Source organism: Macaca nemestrina, chromosome 9 (assembly GCF_043159975.1).
Source record: "Macaca nemestrina isolate mMacNem1 chromosome 9, mMacNem.hap1, whole genome shotgun sequence".
Classification (NCBI taxonomy): Eukaryota; Metazoa; Chordata; class Mammalia; order Primates; family Cercopithecidae; genus Macaca; species Macaca nemestrina.
This window is the reverse complement of record NC_092133.1, coordinates 115,030,808-115,050,531: the sequence shown is the minus strand read 5'-3', so window position 1 is coordinate 115,050,531 and position 19,724 is coordinate 115,030,808. Positions and strand designations below refer to the sequence as shown.

The 19,724-nt window shown below is 41.2% G+C and overlaps 1 long non-coding RNA gene across 11 annotated transcripts in view; it reads left to right on the top strand.

Moving 5' to 3' along the window:
* LOC105479964 (uncharacterized) overlaps nucleotides 1-19,724 on the top strand; it is a 295,667-nt gene that overhangs the window by 172,455 nt on the left and 103,488 nt on the right. For 7 of the 11 annotated variants that reach the window (XR_011608179.1, XR_011608181.1, XR_011608174.1 and 4 more), the window contains one exon: nucleotides 19,046-19,122. The exons of 3 other annotated variants lie outside the window; for them this stretch is intronic. This is a non-coding gene — a long non-coding RNA (uncharacterized lncRNA). Of the gene's footprint in view, nucleotides 1-11,661; nucleotides 13,380-19,045; nucleotides 19,123-19,724 lie in introns of those variants that run through there. One more of the 11 variants, XR_011608176.1, reaches the window with a different exon arrangement.

Below are 19,724 nucleotides of genomic sequence, written 5' to 3'. Positions count from 1 at the left end.
CCTCCTCAAGGGCAGCCAGCATTCGAGTCATGCGTTTTATCATTCTCTTACTTATTTTTGTTTTAAATACATGTATGCATACAATTTACTTAATCAAGGTAAAAAAAATAAAATAAAATAAACCTTTTTACTATTTGTCCAGTTGTGCCTGCCCTGGAAGTCTAAGAAAAGGATAATATAAAAGATTCAGTAGAAGCCTATAAATAATTGCATTATCTAAGAGAAACACCAATTATTTTTAAGGGAGTAAGGTATAACCAGTGTTTCACAGGGAAATTAGAAATAGCTAACTTAGTTTCCTTTTGATCTAAAAAATCAGCGATCTTCCTTTTCCATTTATCTTTTTAGTTTTTTGGACACACCAAGGGTTTGAACCCACTTGTTGAATTGCACTGTAGAATGGACCAAGAATGTGGCCATGGCTGTATTTCAATAATTGGTTTGCCTTGGAAGCAGAGTGAGCATTTTCCTGTTAGGGGATGTGGTATAATCACCATTTACGTGATAGAAGGGGAGGTCGCAAAAAGTTGATTATTCTACAGGATCCCAATAAGCTTAGGAAAGTTGTTTCAGCACAAACGTGACTGTATTTCAGTTATCTGAGGTTGCTTCTTCTTATACTACCTGCTTTCTACATCATCCTTACTTTTCTTAGAGGGACAATGATCCCACTCTCTCCATTTCTTCTCTCACATGCTTATTCTATAGTCTGTCCTGAGACCAGCGTTAAGATCTTTGCAGTCTTCCTGGTGTCCTGTAAGACAGCCAGTGCTATTTTAAGTTTGGAATGAGAGGAAAGATGAGGAAGTTTCTGTGACCAGCTGTGTGGTCCTGAAGCCTCAGCCTCAGTACCTGGCATGGTGGAAATTGATATACCCTGCTCCATATTAGCAGGTCTGCAGGAATCTGAGTCTATTTGCCATATGAAAACTACAAGGAAGACCAAGGCCATTCAGATGTCTGAAGTCTGGCTGTAGCTGCACACATAGCAGAATTCCCTGGCTTAGATCAGAATTGACAGGTTAAAGAGATGCCCAATAAGATTGATTCAGCAGGGACTGATGAAGATAAAGTGAGAAAACTCAGTCTGAATAATACCTCTGTAAGGAAGATGTCAGCTTACCTTTCAAGGAAAATCATGCAAAGGAATATCTCATCTACTTATGAACTATTCACACATGCAATTGGTTGATTTGTATACTATGTAGTATCCTGGCACAAAAGGTGGGATTGATAAATAAGACATGCTCTCTATTCAAAAGAAATCTAAAATCTCAGCTGGGCATGGTGGCTCACACCTCTAATCCTAGCACTTTGGAAGGCCAAGGTGGGAGGCTGTCTTGAGCCCAGGAGTTTGAGCAGCCTGGGCAACAGGGCAAGATCCCATCTCTACAAAAACATTTTAAAAATTGTCCTGGCATGGTGGCTCACACCTGTAATCCTGGCACTTTGGGAGGCCGAGGCAGGCAGATCACTTGAGGTCAGGAATTCAAAACCAGCCTGACCAGCATGGTGAAACCTGGTCTGTACTAAAAATACAAAAAAATTAGCTGGGAGTGGTGGTGGGCATCTGTAATCCCAGCTACTTGAGAGGCTGAGGCAAGAGAATCACTTGAACCGGGAGGTAGAGGTTGCAGTGAGCTAAGCTAAGCTTGAGCCACTGCATTCCAGCCTGGGTGACAGAGCAAGACTCTGTCTAGAAAGAAAGAAAGAAAGAAAAAGAGAAAGAGAGAGAGAGAGAGAGAAAGAGAGAAAGAAAGAAAGAAAGACAGACAGACAGACAGACAGACAGACAGAAAGAAAGAAAGAAAGAAAGAAAGAAAGAAAGAAAGAAAGAAAGAAAGAAAGAAAGAAAGAAAGAGAAAGACAGACAGACAGACAGAGAGAGAAAGAAAGAAAGAAGCCAGCATGGTGGGGCAAATCTGTAGTCCCAGCTACTTGGGAGGCTGAGGCAGAAGAATTGCTTGAGGTTAAAGATTGATTGAGGTGAAGGATGCAGTGAGCTATAATCACAGCACTTCACTCCAGCCTGAGAGACAAAGCGAGACCCTGTCCCTCCTCCCTCCCAAAAAGAACCCAACCAAACAACAAAAGAGAAACCTACAATCTCAGTCTAGAAGGGCAGAATAAGACAATGCCAAGAGAGTGATTCAGGCTGAAAGGATATATATCGTAAGAGACACAGACATAGGGCTGAGATAGTTTTGAGAAGAAATAATTGTTCATTCACTGAGCACCTACTACATGCCGGGCATTGGACTGACACATTCAGTTTCAGATCTCAACCCTTGTTCAGCTCTAATGGCATCCTTCAGGAATCTTATCACCGTTACAAATTACATTACTATTACAAAGTAAACAGAAGGAGACAAGATAAGCCCTTCTCATTAGTTCTGTCTCATGACTAGGCCTTTATGTGATTTTTCAGGAGACTGAATTTGAACTTTGGAATATATTACAAAAAAATCCCCATAAACTTTTTTCTTAGGGTCTTTTATGCTTTATGGCTTAAGACTTTTACATGTGTATGTAATGAAAAAAGGAAATAATCTTTAAAACAGGTCAGAAATGAGGGAATAACTCTACGTGAACAGAAAAACCCTTAGTTGAAACATATTTTTCATTGGCATTAGCAGCACGCTTTGCTGTTATGAACTTAGACAAGTTCAAGCCATGACACTGACTTATCATGACTGATCTGAAATTTTCCAGTGTGATCTAAAGGGGTCAGTGATGTAACTGAAATCTTTAAGTCTAACTAAAAGAACTGAATAATCGTTAAATGAATGACAGCAGAGTTTGTAGAAGTGTTCTCAACTTTGGCTGCTTAAAAAAATCCAGGTGCCAACTGGGCGCGGTGGCTCATGCCTGTAATCCCAGCACTTTGGGAGGTCAAGGCGGGTGGATCACTTGAGGTCAGAAGTTCAAGACCAACCTGGCCAACGTGGTGAAACCCCATGTCTCCTAAAAATACAAAAATTAGCTGGGCATGGTGGTGCACGTCTGTAATTCCAGTTACTCAGGAGGCTGAGGCAGGAGAATTGCTGGAACCCAGGAGGAGGAGGTTGCATGTAGTGAGCTGAGATCACACCACTGCACTCCATCCTGGGTGACAGAGTGAGACTCTGTCTCAATTAAAAAAAAAAAAAATCCAGATGCCACACCGCCAACCAATTAGATCAAAGTCTGTCACAGTGGGATCCTGCTTCCACATTTTTTAAAGCTCCAGATAATTGCGACGTGCAATCGGTATTCAGGAACACCTCTAGACCGGTGATATTTAAGCTCAAATTGGATACAGATTCTGATTCAGGTGGTGGGAGCTGGGGTGGGGCCTGAGATTCTGCATTTGTGACAAACTCCAAGGAGATGCTAGTGCTGTTTGTGCAGCAAGAGTCTAAGTGAAATGATACTCAAAGTGAGGTATAGACCCCTAAGTCAGAATCTGGGGGGAGAGAGGGGAGTGCTTAATAAAATGCAGATATCTGGGCTCCACCCCAGACCCAATCGTAGTCTCTAGTGGAGGATTAAGACTAATCAGCTGTGGATCTTAAAAAAATGTTCATGTCCAAACCCCATTCTCCCTCCACCAGATTAGAATTAGGCTTTAGGTTTAGGGTATGTCCCAGGCACTTTTATTTCATTAAACGGTTCAGGTGGCTCCAATGTAGAGTCAGAGCTAGGGCAGGAGTTCTGTATTAGTCTGTTTTCACACTGCTATTATATAAAGATACTACCTGAGACTGGGTAATTTATAAAGAAAGGAATTTAATTGACTCACAGTTCCGCATGACTGGGGAGGCCTCAAGAAACTTAGGATAGTGGTGGAAGTTGGAGGGAAGCAAGCATCTTCTTCACATGGCGGCAGGAGAGAGAGAGCAAAGGGGGAACTGCCAAAGGGGGAACTGCCAAACATTCTAAAACCATCAACTCTCATGAGAACTCACTCACGATCACAAGAACAGCATGGGGTGAAACTATACCCATGGTCCATTCACCTCCTACCAGGTCCCTGACACTTAGGGATTACAATTTAAGGTGAGATTTAGGTGGGGACACAGAGCCAAACCATATCAGGTTCTCGAACTTGTCTGAACATTGGAAGTACCTGGTGAACTTCAGAAACTCCTGGCTCCTGTACGCCACCCCCAGAGGCAGGGATTTCATGGATCTGGGATGCAGCTTGGCCTCCGAAATACTTCACAGTTTCCTAGTTAATTCTGATGAACAGACAAGCTTGCCAACCACTGGGTGAGGGGACCCGTGTTTCAGCACATTATCCAGGTAATTTTTATGCACGTGAAAGCTGGAGAGCCTCTGCTGTGGAGAAAAGTCAAAGTCAACTCTATTAGTACAAGGAGAAACTGCCTGCAAGGACTTCAGTTATAACTCTATGAGCAGTCTTAGAACTATAACTAAATCTTCAGATGCGAGTTTGGTTCCCTGGATGCAGGAGGACTCAGGTAATGCAAGAGACAAACGAGGTGGAAGGGAAAGTATTACACGTGCCATGACTCTTCCAAAGCAATGTACCCCAATATGCTTGTACAGCATAGCTGTTAGGTTGCTAAGAGTTATTGATATGATAGAAGATTCATTCAAAAATTAATTTATTATAAGTAGGTACTTTTATTCTTTTCAATAGTCAGATTGGAGGTAATGGTCTTTAGTGGTTATATGTATTTTTTAATAAAGAGCTCTGTTTTCAGAGGCAAAAAATGAGGCCGTAGAAATTGTGGTATACATCAATTTTTTTTTCTGATAGCTCAGCAGAAATTGTGCACTTCTTTTGAAAGGATACACCCTTCTTGTTTTTTTTTTTTTTTTTGAGATGGAGTCTCGCTGTGTCGCCAGGCTGGAGTGCAGTGGCAAGATCTCAGCTCACTGCAACCTCTGCCTCCTGGGTTCAAGCAATTCTCCTGCCTCAGCCTCTCGAGTAGCTAGGACAACAGGTGTGTGCCACCACGCCCAGCTGATTTTTGTATTTTTAGTAGAGACAGGGTTTTACCATGTTGGCCAGGCTGGTCTTGATCTCTTTTTTTTTTTTTTTTTTTTTTTTTTTTTGAGACGGAGTCTCACCCTGTCTCCCAGGCTGGAGTGCAGTGGTGGGATCTCAACTCACTGCAACCTCTGCCTCCTGGGTTCAAGTGATTCTCCTGCCTCAGCCTCCTGAGTAGCTGGGACTACAGGCACTGCCACCACACCCAGCTAATTTTGTGTTTTTAGTAGAGACGGGGTTTTACCACGTTGGCCAGAATGGTCTCAATCTCTTGACCTTGTGATCTGCCTCCCAAAATGCTGGGATTATAGGCGTGAGCCACTGCATCCAACCCGTCTTTGAACCAATTATTCTGGTTGGAGGTTAAAAGGGTCCACTTGAGTTGCATGTCCAGGCTTGTTTCATAGAACCTGAGCCTATTTCCTCAACATCAGACCACAGCTAGGCTACTTTGAGTCCTGCTCTAAAATTTCTCAAACCATAGCTGATGTTTCTGTAGTCACAAAGTGACATGCCATGGCCATCTCCTATGATGTGCAGGGGACTTGCCTGCAATGAGAGAGAATTAGGCCAACTCAGTGACAGAAGCTAGGTGAACCCTGGGACAGGAGACACATTAGTCCCCGTTCCCGGTTATTTGGTTTTGTTGGAACCGAACTGTCGATTCCCTCCTGGGCAGGGGTCGCCGCGAAGGATCACCGACATGAGATTCACAGCAGAGAGTTGTTTATTACTAGCGCGCTAGGGTCCCAAGCTCTAAGTTGGCCCTGGGACCCCGAGTGCTTGTTACAGGTTGTTAATATAGGCAAACACAAGTTCAAACACAGCTTAGGGCGCGAAATTCAAACAAAGCTTTAGGCGCTTGGTAATTGGGTCTGTCTATGGCCTGAGCAAGGTATCTTGTTCTGATTGGTTGGGGCGGGACCTTAGGAGGTTCTTTCCTGGAATTGCTGATTCCGGGAACATCGGGGACATTGAGTCAGGGTGGGACCCCATGAGGTTATCAGGGTGGGACCTCATGAGGTTATCAGGGTGGGACCCCATGAGGCTATTTCCCGGAATTGTCTTTCTGTTTGGGTTCTGGGAACATCGGGGGGCTATCCGTGGCCATCTGGGGTTTAAGTTTCATGATGGCCAAGCTTTCTAAATTTTATGAGGCTTAGGAATTATGAGGCCTAGTTTCAGTTTTACTTTAAATTTTGTGAGCTGTCTTAGTATCATTTCAGTGAATCACCCATTTTGCTTAAGAGGGTTTGAATTCAGTTTCTGTTACTGGCAAGCCAAAGAAAAATGAACAGTCCAATATGGCATCATTCCCTTAGTGTATTTTTCTATATGTGCAGGGCCTACCCAAGTGAGATTTGAGTAATAAGCAAATCTTGGTTACTGAAAATAGGAAGCCAGGTCATGGCGGGGCACAGAAAAAATTCAGTGAGTCAGAGATGGAAATAGGGTAAGTTAGAATCCGAGGAGAGACTCAAAATATAAGAAAGGAGCAAAAAACTGTTACGTGGATACCAATAGTCTGCTGGTTTCCCACAATGCCTACCAAGCCATCGAGTTGTGTAACTTGGGACCAAATTTTTTTTTTAAACAAGTGTCAATTTTGCAGCTTGCCACACACTGCGTTTTGTTGGGCTTTGAAGGCAATAATCACCAGTATTTATGCCATACTTTATAATTTACAAAGCGTTTTCAGAATTGTTATTTCATTCCCCAGATGAGAAAATTTGCTCAGAATAAGACCAAGTTTTCCCCGAAGATCCCGACTACAAAGACTTAGAACCAAGACCCAGTTCCAAGGCTTTTCTTCTAAATCCAAACCTGTGGTCTTTTCCATGCACCACTGTGTCTGCCTCCAAGGAACAGATAGTATCACTGGGGAGGCACCAGCAACTCAACCTACCAGGAAGACCTTTCCAGGAAAGCATTTCTCTAGTTTTATAATGGAAGCCAATAAGAAAAGAGGAATTCCTGCCACTGTTATGTGACAGGCCTATGTTGGCAGAAAGAAACACTAGCTGTGATAGAAATTTCTAAATGGGTATTTGATGCAACACATCAATTCAACTGAATTGTGGGAGGTCAACGGGTAGCTTTTCAACAAGAAAGTCCACAAGGCAAGGGATCAGGAATCTGGATCCAAGTCCAACATCATCGTTAACTGCTGCTTCTTAACCTTCCCAGTTTTGCTATCTGTAAAATGAAAGGTTGGATGCAATGATCTCCGAGGACCCTTCCCTCTAAAATTCTATGGTATTTGCTAGAATGCTCCTAGGAATTACACTGCAGCACGGTTTATAGCTCACTGTAATTACAGGGTTTAGAGTCAGAGAGAACAGTGAATTCTAAATCAGTTCAACGTCTAATTCCTGTTCAGTCACGTCAGGGTAGATTGTTTTTACATACATTAAATTTATGGCACTGCCCTTTTTAGGGGAGGAGGTGAGGAAATTTCCTGTAATCTGTTTAGGTGAATAAGGCCAGAAGGCTATAAACAATAATGAGAGTAAGAATCAGCTAGGATACCTTATACTTCTCAAGATATGTTCTCAGTAAATCCGTAAGATAGGTGGGCAAGTATTTTTTGTTTTGTTTTGTTTGCTTTTTTAAAAAATTACCTCTTGTCAGATGAAGAAAGTGAACACAGACTGGCTTACATGATTTGACCAAAGTCTTTTTACGACAGAGCCGGGATTAAGACCCGGATTTCCTGACTTTGATTCTGGTATTTCTTCCAATAGTCATGAAGAGTATATTTCCTTTGCAGTCATATAACACATTCTCATTAGCAAAATGCTCCTTTCTGATGTCTACAAAAAGGAGTTGGCAAGTATCATTCTTGCTGACAGATGCTGGGGAGAGATGTATCGTTAGGGTGCAAAGGCCACTTTCAAATGTTCTTTCTTGCTTTTTGAATATTTGCAGAGGCAGAAGATATGTGCATCTTAGGCTCTATCATCATGTAAGCTGAAATGAAAAAAGAACTTGGGTTGAATTTACATAGACCTATCATTATTTCCAATTGCATCTGGTCAAAAACAAATGGGCATTTTAGAATGTCGTCATCTGTTCAATGCCTTCATTACAAGGCTTGGTTGTAACTCCTGCTGGCTCTTTCATCTGAGTACATTTCTAATTTTGCTTTACATGATTCATCCTAAACTTTATTATCATGCTCATGGTAATAATGCAGGTTGACAACACTTTAAATGGTTGGCTTCCCATGACACAAGGCAATTAATTTTTATATTGCATTTTTTAGTATAAAGTATTGAGACAAAGACTTTAAAGATCAAACAAAAAAGATAATGGTTTGGGGGGTACACGATTGGATCCCAACAATATCAGAAAAGTTGAAATGTAGAAATAATGAAAAGAGAGACAGATTAGGATAAAAGTTGTTAAGCATTGGAATGGAATATTAAGGTTGCCCAGGTATTTCTTTCTAGGAGACTTGAAATGTTTATGAATCTGGGGTTTTTATGACATTGGAGGTATCATATTTGTGGCTTGTAAAGTCCTTCCCCCCACCTATTCTTTTATTTTTATTTTTTAAAATTTTTTATTATACTTTAAGTTCTAGGGTACATGTGCACAACGTGCAGGTTTGTTACATATGTATACATGTGCCATGTTGGTGTGCTGCACCCATTAACTCGTCATTTACATTAGGTATATCTCCTAATGCTATCCCTCCCCGCTCCCTCCTCCCCACAACAGGCCCCGGTGTGTGATGTTCCCCTTCCTGTGTCCAAGTGTTCTCATTGTTCAATTCCCACCTATGAGTGAGAACATTCCCCACCTATTCTTTTAGAAAAAGGATTTTAAAATGGCAAGACCTAGCTTACAGGGATATTCCTAAGAGGGGTTCATAAAAGACAAAGGGTAGGGAAAATAAATCATCCTGGGCAGAGAAAGATTAAAAAAGAGATGTTTGAAGTTCAGTCCAGAAAGAATGGGGTTCTCATTGCCTGGAGCACTGGAGCCATCTTTGTGGTGGAAATTGCAGTGAGCTCAGGTGAGTGGCCAGGTACAGAGGTGGGAGCAGCTGGTGGAATGCAGGGGGCAACTGTATGCAACAGACTGAAAGGCATGTTTACTAACCTCAGAGCTTTCCAAACAGGAAAGGAAGAGGGTCAGGAAATGTGAGTGGGAAGGGAGGTTTCACACTGAACTCTAGGACTCTGACTTAGAAGGATTTGTAGTTCAAATGATGAAGTTGGTGCCATTGGGCTGGATCAGGACACCAACGCAGAAGAAACAGTTTTTCTTCCCAACTCCAGCCCCAATCTACTGGCCTTTCAGCAGTCCTGGCTCTCCTGCCTTTTAACTTCTAGCATCCTTGAATGTTCCCAGATCAAAGACGATCCCATGAGTTCCACAATTTTATGACAAGGCTTGATGCTAACTCCCTTTAGTTTTCCTGGCCCTTCCACAATCGGCCTTTTAAAAATTTTATTTATTTGTTTTAGAGATAGGGTCTTGCTCTATTGCCCAGGCTGGAGTGCAGTGGCACAATCACAGCTCACTGCAGCCCACAACTTCTGGGCTCAAGTTATCCTCCCACCTCATCCTCACATGTTGCTGGGACTACAGGTGCCTGCCACCACGCCTGGCTAAATTTAAATTTTTTTGTAAAGATGAGTTCTCACTCTGTTGTCCAGGCTGGTCTTGAACTTTTGGCCTCAAGAAGTCCTCCCTCCTCAGCCTCCCAAAGTGCTGGGATTACAGGTGTGAGCCACCATGCTGGCTTCAGGTATTTTTATTTCAAATGTAAGGTAAGTGTAAGGGAGGGGTATTTGCACTTTTATTTCATGATTAGAGACAGTGAGTAAAAGCGTAATCTCCTGTCCAAGTGACATTCTCAGAGTTCCTTAAATGATGCAACCCTGGGCAATGACTCCCTCAGCTGTGGAGTAAGAAAGGCTCAGTCTTAAAGCTGCTGTCCCTATCTCTTCGAACAGTGCCAAGCATGGTACGTGCTTCCTGTTTGAGGACCAATTTCCACCCACCGATTTACCGAGCCTCACACTTTGGGATGTTCTCACTTAGACTTTCCCGGAAATGGACGTGGCTGCTTATGCTTCACTCTGTCTTTACCCTGCTTATCGGATCTCACCCTGAGATCTTCCTGGCCAGGACCTGACTTCCTCTAAGCCTCCTCTAATCCTCCCCATCCCAGTGTGGGCTTATTGATAGACCACCTGTGACAATTTCCCCTCCCTGCCTACCTTGGCCCCATGGGGTCCTACCAGCTGGGCTCCACTAGGGCTAGGGCTGCCAACCCCAAAGCCAGGAGCAAAGCTCAGACTGCAGAGAAACCGGTATGCCCTGGCCTGTTCCACTGGAGTTTTTTTTTCTTCCCAACCTTCAGGTTCAGGGGGTGCATGTGCAGGTTTGTTACATGAGTAGATTGCATGTTGTAGTGGTTTGGCATACATATATATAATTTGGTCACCCAGGTAGTAATCAGCATAATAACTGACAGGTAGTTTTTTGATCCTCACCCTTCTCCCATTCTGCACCCTCAAATAGGCCTCAGTGCCTATTGTTCCCTTCTTTATGTCCATGGGTACTCACTGTTTAGCTCCCACTTATAAGTGAAAACACACAGTATTTGGTTTTCTGTTCGTGTGTTAATTCGCTCAGGATTATGGTTTCCAGTACCATCCATGTTGCTGCAAAGGCCATGATCTCATTCCTTATGGCTGCATAGTATTCCACGGTGTATATGTACCGCATTTTCTTTCTTTCTTTCTTTTTTTTTTTGAGATGGAGTCTCGCTCTGTTGCCCAGGCTGGAGTGCAGTGGCACGATCTCGGCTCACTGCAAGCTCCACCTCCTGGGTTCATGCCATTCTCCTGCCTCAGCCTCCCAAGTAACTGGAATTACAGATGTGCACCACCATACCCAGCTAATTTTTGTAGTTTTAGGAGACATGGGGTTTCACTGCACCCGCCACCATGCCTGGCTAATTTCTTTTTGTATTTTTAGTAGAGACAGGGTTTCACTGTGTTAGCCAGGATGGTCTTGATCTCCTGACCTCGTGATCCTCCCACTTCAGCCTCCCGAAGTGCTGGGATTACGGGCATGAGCCACCGCGCCCGGCCTGTACCACATTTTCTTTATCCAATCCACCATTGATGGGCACGTAGGTTGATTGTGTGTCTTCGCGGTTGTGAATAGAGCTGCAATGATCATCTGTGTGCCTGCGTCTTTATGGTAGAGTGATTTATATACCTGGCAATGGGATTGCTGAGTCAAATGGTAGCTCTGTTTTAAGTTCTTTGAAAAATCTCCATGGCACATGCATACATATGTAACAGACCTGCACGTTGTGCACATGTACCCTAGAACTTAAAGTTTAATAATTAAAAAAATAATAATAATAATAAAGAAATATCTCCTGACTGCTTTCCACAGTCGCTGAACTAATTTACATTCCCACCAGCAGTGTATGAGTGTTTCCTTTCCTCACCGGAGAAGTTTAATGAGCCTCAGCCAATCTGAACAAGAGCAAGGGTTTTCAGAAAAGTTTTGGAGCCGTAGGACCCTCTCTTCATTTGAAGTCTAATGTAGAGATCTTACTTTGGAAACGAGAAAGTGCTGATCTATACTTAAATGGGGACTGGGGTCTCACCTGCTTACCGCTCTCACAGTCCCTTTCAGGAAGCTACTCCGTGAAACCCCCATGGCTGTGAGAATTTGACTGGAGGACTCTCAGCCCTTTTACCACATCACATGCTGCCTTTGCCAGTCCCACCCACACCTGTGAATCAGCTGCCAGCCCTGCACCTGTGATTTCGAAATTGCCATCTCCTGATCTCTACGTAACCTCCGGTTGCACATCTCCAGTTTCTTACCGGATCTACCCCCACGAAAGTCCATATGTTCCTCGGTGTCTCCAAGACTTCATCTAATCGTTCTGCCTGCCACCCCCACCTCTCCTTTAGCGCTACTATTTCTCATTTCCTAAGTTAATTGATAGGATTGCAAGAAAGTCTGGGGTTGTCTTGGAATACTTCCCGACTCACAACTCCTGGATAGGTAATCAGCCACCAGTTCCTATGATTCTACCTCTAAAACCTCTCTCAAATCTGTAACCTATTCTCTATCCCTACTGCCACTGCCTGGGTTGGGGTTTTGCCGTCTTTGGTAGAGATTGTAGCATCAATATCCAGATCTAGTGCCTGCCCCGAGCCCTTCCTGACTCCGCATTAAAGAGAAAGCCTTCTGACCACTGAGACTAAGATCCACCATTGAAGAATGAGGAGGACATTTACAGGACTTCTTTAAACCAATAACCGTGATCTTGCTGTATTCCAACAGCATGCAGCGCATTTGAGAATGTTTCTCATGTAAACGTTCATTGAGAGAAATGCAAACACAGCCCATTCACTGATTTGCCCTTTGTGTTGTCTTTTCTAACTCCTTTTCCCTTATGCGTGGGTGGAGTGCTGTCTAACAGCTGTACCAGGGAACAACTAATCCCACGGGCAACCCGCCGCCAGCGTCCATCATTCACAGAAGACAATCTACTGTTTCTCATTGTGCTCCATGATTCACCCACTGCAAGAGAAAACTAACACAGAGTGATTGTTCCATCTCCCGTGGAGAGGGTCCTTATTATGACAGAGAAGTTATTTTCTTTTCTGTGGTTTCTTAAGGGTTCTCTAATTGGGTAACTCCCTGCTGACCCCCAGCTATGGCAGTTTCTATATTGATATCTTTGTTCCACTACTTGCACACTGAAGCCAGGAATGAGTTATTCAAACCAACAGAGAGCATAAGATAATGGGGCTTTTATAAACTACTAGTGTTTAAAAGGCAATGACCCTTTAAGTTCACTGGAGTTCTCTTCCATGAAGAATTTTTCGCACCTGTACATAACAGATGGGGGATGCGTCACAGCCCGGTGTCTGCTCCGGACGGGAGCTGAACTGATCTGCTAGACTTCATGGACTTGAACCTGGACTGCTTTGGAATTCATTCGTGTTCTACCCACGCTTGGATAACAGCTCAGAATAAGCACAGAAGCTTTCCATTTTTTTTTTAAATAAATATGGGAAAGTATAAAGGATAATGGGAAATAAAATAAAAATATGGGAAAGTAGAAAGGATAATGTAACAAAACCCTATATACCTAGAAATGGTAACACCTAGAAATATTAACTTTTCAAATTTTGTCATATTTGCTTGTGGTATTTTAACATGAGAAAGTATAAAGGATGATGCAACAACCATTTATATTCCTAGAAATGTTAACACCTAGAAATACTAACTTTTCAAATTTTGTCATATTTGCTTGATGTATTTTTTTAAGGGCAATAAAGTGTTAGAGTTAAAACTAAAATCCTCTTTAGCCTCCAACCCTAGTGTTCCCAGTCCACACCCCAAGGGCCACTATCATCACAGAATGGTGTATAGCTATGCGGTCCGTTCATTTTTAAAAATTTTTTTCTACTGATATGAAATTTATTTATTGCGTTTCTAGTCTATTAATGTTAATGAAATTTTAATGCATATACTTATATATTTTTTCAAGACTTAAAATTCACCAGTGTCTATATTCTCTGTAACACGGCAATATAGTTACATTCTGTGCTATTTTCAAACACTCTCTTTATCTGAACACCATGTTGTCACCTACATCTCAGTTCAAGCTTATTTTAATCACAACATTTCTTCTCTTTCTTTTCTTCCTTTCTTTTTTGTCCTCCTCTTTCTGTTACTGCTCTAGGATTTATTAATTATGATAGGATTGCAAGGAAGTTTGGGGTTATCTTGGAATACTTCCCGACTCACAACTCTGTAGGAAGAAATACTAGAATCCTGTTTCTGCTGCATTTGTGTCCTGATCCTTGAAACTTGTTCCCTCTGTTCCTCAAGAACCTAAAACAGAAACACCACTGGACCCAGCAATCCCATTACTGGGTATATACCAAAAGGAGTAGAAATTGTTCTATCATAAAGACACACGCATGCATATGTTCATCGAAGCACTATTTACAACAGCAAAGACATGGAATCAACTTAAATGCCCATCAGTGGTAGACTGGGTAAAGGACATGTAGTACCTGTATAACATGGAATACTATGCAGCCATAAAAAATGACAAGATTATGCCCTTTGCAGGAACGTGGATGGAACTGGAGGTCATCATCCTTAGCAAACTAACAGAGGAACAGAAAACTAAATACTGCATGTTCTCACTGACAAATGGGAGCAAAATGATGAGAACACATGGACACAAAGAGGGAAACAACACACACTGGGGTTTTTTCAGAGGGTGAAGGGTAGGAGGGAGAGCATGGGGGAAAATAATAACTAATGAGTACGAGGCTTAATACCTGGGTGATGAAACAATCTGTACGACAAACCCCCATGACACAAGCATACCTATATAACAGACCTGCACATGTACCCCTGACCTTAAAATAAAAGTTAAATAAAAATTTTTAAAAAAAGAAACATTTCTTTATTGTGGACTCAGTCTTCTTCTTGTGGAGGTATATTCTTTAGTTGTTCTTCCAGCAAACATCTGAGAGAATATATTTCCTAGGTCCTGATGTCTCTGAAAATGTTTCTATTTTGCTCTCATTCTTAAAAGATGGTCTGGGATCAGAATTCCAAGTTAATAGTTATTCTGCCTCAACTGTTTTTAAGCTAGTACTTAGCTTTCTTCTGGCATTTTTTTGGTTTTGTTTTGTTTTATTGTTCATGAAAAGTCTGTTAGTGATGTTTCTTTTGTGGGCAATCTAATTTTTTCTCTGATCACTTATGGTATTTTCAGTTTTAAATTGTACAAATTTTGCAGTTTTAACATGGTATGTACAGAGATTTTAACTTCATTAATCCTAGTGGGTATTTTAATTCTGATGTATAGCTTTCATTTTTCCTAGAAATTTCTCCAGTTTTAAAAAATTTGAATGTTTTTTCTCCTTTATTCTTTCTATACTCTCCTACTGAAAGTCTATTCATCAAATCCTCCTGTTTTCCATGTGCTTTAAGTAATTTTAAAAGCAATCTTCACATTTTTATCTCTCTATGCTACGTTCTGGGTATTTCCTCTGTTCCACATTTTAATTCATTCATTTCTACTTTAGCTGTGTTTAGTTCATGAATTAATTCATTTGTATTCTTTCTCTATAACAGTGGTTATTTCTTGCTTTTGAATACAATGTACAACTTTTTTTTCTTCTTTGGAACAATTTAGTAATTTTCTAAAATGTGTATGTATTTGGCATAGAAAGCATTTATATACAGTAGAAGCAGAGAAGCTTTAGTGTGTGCTGAACTCACAATCTTGATTGCTTTTTTTTTTGAGATGGAGTCTCTTCGGTTGCCCAGGCTGGAGTGTAGTGGCACTATCTCGGCTCACTGCAACATCTGCCTCCCGGGTTCAAGAGATTCTCCTGCCTCAGCCTCCCGAGTAGCTGGGATCACAGGTGTGTACCACCATGCCCAGCTGATTTTTGTATTTTTAGTAGAGACAGGGCTTCACCATGTTGGCCAGGCTGGTCTCAAACTCCTGAAATCAAGTGATCCGCCCACCTTGGCCTCCCAAAGTGCTGGGATTACAGGTGTGAGCCACTGTGCCCGGCCACAATCTTGATATCTTTTTGACTTAAGAGTAAATGCTATCCTTTCCTGAATTATTGCACCTAGTGTTGCTGCAATAACCATATTTTCCAATAACCATATTAACCAATTTTCATATTCTGACAAGGGAATGTTTCATAAATTGTCAGTTTTTTTAATTAAAAAGTCTTACAAAAGGCCAATCACATTTAATAATTTTTTGAAAATAATACAATTACATGAACCATAATAATCCCACCAAAGTCCAGAGTGGAAAAGTCAGTAGAAATAAACATTTCTGAATCTATTTTTAAGACTCAAGCACTGACAAGGCCAGGAAGATCCTTTCTTGCTCCATAGATCTCTAGATGTGGGAAGTAGAGATGAAATGAATATGTATTAAGTGGACATGTTTTATATGGTTTCTTTACAATCTCAAAAGTAAGCTGTTTCCTTGTGATTTGCTTCTTCAAATCAAAGTAAGCTCTAGCAAAACATTCCAGTCATTTAACATTCCCCCACTGACAGTGATTCTAACGGTGGGTTTTGTTTGTATTTGAGGGCTGATCACATTTATAAACATATAAGCTGTATTATTGTGAAATTCATGGTCCTTCATTAAAATAAAGTTTACAAAACATCCTTTTATTATTATCTCAATTATTTTTTATATTGTTGCCATGGCTACAGTCAATAATATTAGTAGTTAAACGAAGGTAAAACCAGTCTTTCCTTTGTAAATGGGAAAAGGAATAGTATATTCTTTGTTGCTTTCAATACTCACGTTTGAAAAAATCTTGGTTATGAAGTCAGGGAGTTATATTACACTTAAGAGCAAACATCACATATAAATCTTCTTATGTCTTCTTGGTTATTAATTAATGTGCTAATGATGCCAGGAAGTTTCTTAGCTGAAACTTGTGGTTTAAAGTAGCTGTTCTTGGAGGGAAAAATTTGGCTAGATTCCCTTTACAGATCTAAAGATTTTAGTACTTACTATACAATGAAGGATTTGTCCTCATTTTTGGAAAACGAATGAAATTAGTAATTTGTGATGCACGTCTGGTATGGAAGGAAATCACAATAAGATCTACGTGCACCTTTTAAAAAGATGAATTGCAAAAACTGGCAAACAAACAAACAAAGACTGTACTTGCAATGCTTTCAATGTTCCTGGGAGAACAAGCTCTTTCAAAATTGAAGTATGATATTGTTCAGCATTGTTACAAATGAGGTACCTGCGTATTAAACTGGCTTCAAATGATGGATCGGAGTTATAATTGATTGGCTTCTTCTACCACCAATCATATGTGTCCCAGGAGATGTCATAGGAGGGCTCATAACTCATATCCCACCCACAGCCTCCCAGTAGTAATCAACTGGTTGCAGGTAAAACTCTCTTGATATCTCCCAACAAAAAGATGTGTGTCGGGATCAGACAGTAGAGATCTGCTTAGACATTTGAAAACAAGGAGAAAACCCACAAGCAGAGGGCTCACAACAATGTGGGTAGTATTTAATTTTGTTTACTGTATATCAATGTGGAGAATAAATGAGGAGTAGAGTAGTTCTTTTAAAATAATTAAAATTAGGTCTATACTAGAGACACATAGATTCCACTGATACTGACAACTGACTAAATCATTAGTCACTGTGAAATCTTCAAGATTTTACAAGTTTTGATATTGACTTGATACTGCCTGCTTTTATCTAGACCTCTCCAGATCGCCTGAGTTTCGACTGTGAAGATCTACTCATTTACTGAATTTTTTCTAGATTCTAGTCTGGGAATATTTAGGATCAACATCCAGGAACTCAGCATTGCCTATGGGATTTTGGTATTTTCCTTTTTTCATCTTAACTGTAGACAAAAGTTGGTAAAATGAAAACCAGCTTCACGTTTATGAACTTTGAGTGAAAAAGGAGAAGTGCCTTGAGTTATACTTAGTAACAATCTTTTGAGACTATTTAGGTGTTTTCTGCATATAACTCTAGATATCTGTGCAATTTCTTTGACCAGGGGAACAAGAAATTTCAGTTCCTTTGCACTCATATGAGAAAGTAAAAGTACTCAGAAAAGAAATGACTTCTAAGAGGGATACCAGAAGTCAGAGAAGGGGCTAGGCATTGAAATCTGGTTTCAAATACTCTACAAGCAGAGGAAAAGTTGGGAGAACAGCTCCTATGCACAAAGATGACAGTGACAATGCTATCTGCAGTATCTGAAAATGGACTAAATTGAAAGGTGCTTAACATACAAAGTAGACACACACAAAGTTAACATTGCTTGTAGGAGAAGAGGGTTATAAAAGAACCCTGGCATCATGGCACTCTGCTTTGACAATGTAGTGCACATCGAAAGCTCCTGCAATGAATTTTATGGTAATTTTCATCTCAATGGAATTGCTCTCTACTTCACTATAACACCAGATTTGAACCTTCTAGGTGTGCATTTTTAATATTTTCAAAAGCATTGGGTTGGTGCAAATTGATGGTGGCTTTATGCTGCCATGCCGTTGAATAACTAAGGATACCACATCTACTTCCCCTTGGCTAACCCATTGCCCAAGACAGCCCATGAGGAAAAAAGCATTGAAGCCTTAGAGTTTTACCCACACCTCCCATTCCAGTTGCTTTATCCACCCCTCACCCCCGCAACAGCATAATACTGCATTTATTAAATATGTTACTGGAAAGTTTTCCCTAGAGCCACACGCACTTCTGTCTATATTTTACAGTGGTAGGTGGTAGACATGGAGAGAGAATATGCAAGTTACCCACCTTCATGAGGCTGTTGAAAATCACTCCCGGAATTACATCTCATTTCTAAATGTATACTTTGGGAACAAGGGCAAAGAATTAGGAAATCAATGGGATTAACTAAATTCACTGCCCTCTTATTTCTTATTTTTATAACACTTAAGGGTTTTTTGTCTCATTAAGATCTTGGCAGAGCACTCCATTACAGAGGTCCCATGCTCCCGATAGGAGGAATATGTTCTATTGCAATTTTTGGCTCATGTGTTTTAAGTGTTTCTTCAACAACACGAGAGTGAGCATCAGTTCACCTGTGGCTAAGGAATGAAGGAAGCCACTTCAGGAGAAACTGCACTAAGACTACCTTTGTTTTAAGGGTGTAAAAATCCTTAAATCCTACTTGCACAGAATTACATAGTCCTTGCTGAATTTTCATCTATATTGTCTTCTTTCCAACTCCTACTACTGCATTAGCCTATAGCAACTAGAGAGTACACAAATAAGTCTAACACTAAACTGTAGTGCTCCTTCTCAGACAACATCCATGCCAGGAGAAAGGGGTATGAAGAAATGAAGCATAAAGTATATATTGAAAAAGTTGTAGGTCATGTTTTTCAACACATTTTCTTGCTTGGTTCCATTCAGCGAGCTTTGATTTCCTTTAGTTCTGGGAAGGGGATTTATGCTTATTTTTCTTCTGACTAGGTGAACTATCTCTAAACACAGTGAAATAATTCAGAAACTCTATTACATCAAAGACTTCTGGAAATATGGGGAAGAAGGTAAGGAAGAAATTGGGCATGGTGGTGCACACCTGTAGTCCCACCTACTTGGGAGGCTGAGATGAGAGGATCATGGGAGCCCAGGAGTTCAAGACCAGGCTGGGCAACTTAGGAAGACCCCATTTCAAAAAAAAAGAAGAAGAAGAAGGAGAAGGAGGAGGAGGAGGTGGAGGAGGAAGAGGAGGAGGAGGAGGAGGAGGAAATAAAAGAGCGACCCACAACCCAAAGCCTTGCCATTTCCCATAAAAAAGTCACAATCTATCCCTTGGTGCAGATGAAGGGCAGATCTCCAGTCTAAGAAGAGGCTCCCTTCCTCCCTGAGTGCAGGAGGGGAAGCCACCTGGGATCTTCCAGCATGAGGTCATGTACCTGCTGCTGTCTTCCACGACACTTGTAAGCAATTGTATTGTTTCCTACGATGGCTGTAACACACCACCACACACTTGGCGGCTCAGAACAACCCAAGTTTATTCTCTTGTAGCTTAGGAGATCAGAAGTCCAAAATCTGTCCTTGTTAACCAAAATCAAAGTTAGCAGGGCTGCCGGAATTCCTTGGCATGTGGACACATTACTCCATACTCCAATCTCTGCCTCCGTGGTCG